Source organism: Oratosquilla oratoria, chromosome 7 (genome assembly GCF_046742065.1).
Source record: "Oratosquilla oratoria isolate Oo_2021 chromosome 7, ASM4674206v1, whole genome shotgun sequence".
NCBI classification, from domain to species: domain Eukaryota; kingdom Metazoa; phylum Arthropoda; class Malacostraca; order Stomatopoda; family Squillidae; genus Oratosquilla; species Oratosquilla oratoria.
In genome coordinates, this window is record NC_134783.1 from 70,298,856 (window position 1) to 70,301,365 (window position 2,510).

A 2,510-nucleotide genomic window follows, 5' to 3' on the forward strand; every position below is an offset into this window, starting at 1 on the left:
GTATTACATTTTCAGGGTCTACGTTATGTTTTACTTTTCATAAACAAATACAGGTATTTAATATGAAGTGATATATTACCCTAAATATTACAGTATGTCTGTGATTCGCACGGTGGTGTTTTGTGTAGTGGAACCTCATGGTACGAGTATGGTATAGTTTATGGCTCAATGTATACATTAATTTCTCAATTTTATCAGTAGGATCTCATTACTATCTACATAGCTTACCTTCATGTAATCATCCTTCAGAGCTTCATATATAGCATCACAGGTTTTTGGTATGATGATGAACAGACTGCTTGGATATCCTCCTACTGTATTGAAGGGATGTGTAGCAACATCCAGTAGCCAGGTATCTGAGAGTTGCCTCTACACGTGCTGCTGGTGTAATGCTTTGCCTCATATTTGTCTCTTGCCTCTGAATGTAGCTCTCCACTTTCGATATAAGAGTATAAAAAATGTTTATGTCCACCCACAAGTAATTGCGGAACAAAGTTTCATTTTCCTCCTACAATTCACGTAGGATTGTCACAGTTACCCATTCTTTCGTCTCTGCAACCATTCCCGGCACGTCTCTGTGGTCTCTTTTTCTTTTTAATGCAGGCACCAATTATGATAGAATATAGTTCTATCTTCTCTCGAAGTATGGCGCGCACCATGGTGATCGTACCGTAATGAACCACTCGCTCACAACAACTGCTGCCGTCCGACTGCCCTCCAACCACCACAGAGCTGTGTGGACACCTTACGCGGGCATAGTCTGCCCTGCCAGGCACAGCCTGCCAAGCACAGCTCGACCGTGTGGACGTGGCTTTAGTAAATCATGGATAGTTCAAAAAGGGTCCACTTTATGTTGACACGGGTCAGGTCAGCAGACTTGTATAGGCCTGAGAATGCAATATTTGTTAGGATAGGATTGGAGTTATTGTGATACTCTGATCTACTGATAACGCCAACAGAGATGGTTGATTGTACGTCTCGCGTGATCATTGTAGATCACGCCCGTATTCAGGTATGGTCCTCCGCTTCGCTCACAGCGAAATGTTGGGTGGGGGAAAAGGCGCAGAGATTTTGAATTTGAGAGGGCTATGGTTTCCTTTTTTACTATTATCGGTATTCTTATCGCCTCCATTCTGTTGGAGATTCCCCAACATTGTTAGAGGGGGTTTACACGGTCTAATGGTTCGTCGAATGTGGTTCGACAGACACGTGTTTAAGGTGGTGTGTGAACGTGTGAACGGGGTATTTGAGGTTTAACCAACGTGTTCGACAGCCAAATACCCCGTTCACACATCACTTTAAACATGTCTGTCGAACAGCGTTCGACGAACCATAATGCCGCGTCCACACGGTCGAGCTGTGCCTGTCAGACTTTGCCCTTATGCCGCGTCCACACGGTCGAGCTGTGCCTGGCAGACTTTGCCCTTACCGGGCAAAGTCCGCAGACTCTACCCGCGAAGTGTCCACACGGCTGACGATGGTGGTTGGAGGTTAGTTGGCAGCAAGCAGAGGTTGGGAGGGAGTGGTTCAGTGCGGTACAATAACCATGGTTCCCACCATACTTGGAAAGAAGGTAGCACTTTACAGCATTATAATTGCTGCCTGCATTAAAAAGAAAAACAAGAAATCACGGAGACATGTCTGGTGCCGGAAGTGGTTACAAAGACGTGATTTAATGGGAAGCTCAGTGACAATCCTACGTGAATTGCAGGATGAAAATGAACAATTGTTTTGCAATTACATGAGAATTAACATAAGCAGCTTTTCTGTTCTCCTTTCGAAAGTGGAGCCATATATCCAAAGGCAAGAGACATATGAGAAAAAGCATAGCACCAATAGCACGTCTTGTCGAGACCAGTACACACTAGTACTAGGTGCGGACATGTGGTAAAGGTAACTTTGGTCTGTGCTGAGCGGGTTTGCTAACTTTGCTAGCACCTCACCTCGTGCGTTTGGCAGCGATGTCAGCCCTTCATCCACTGCCCGCAAATGGCGCCGGGAACGGACAGTTTGATTGTTTGCCCGCTAAAATTGCCCGTTGTCGAGCAAAGCCTTCGTGCCCGGCGGACATTGCTCGACCGTGTGGACGTGGCATTACCGGGCAAAGTCCGCAGACTACCCGCGAAGGTGTCCACACGGCTGACGATGGTGGTTGGAGGTTAGTTGGCCGCAAGCCGAGGTTGGAAGTGAATGGTTCAGTGCGGTATGATAACCATGGTTCACGCCATACTTGGAAGAAGATAGCACTTTACAGCATCGTAATTGCTGCCTGCATTAAAAAGAAACAAGAAATCACGAAGACATGCCTGGTGCCAGTATACACTAATACTAGGTGCGGACATGGTAGTAAATTAACTTCGGTCTGTACTGAGCGGGTTTGCTAACTTTGCTCGCACCTCACCTCGTGCGTTTGGTAGAGATATCAGCCCTCCATCCACTGCCCGCAAATGGCGCCGGGAACGGACAGTTTGATGGTTTGCCCGCTGAAATTGCCCGTTGTCGAGCCACGC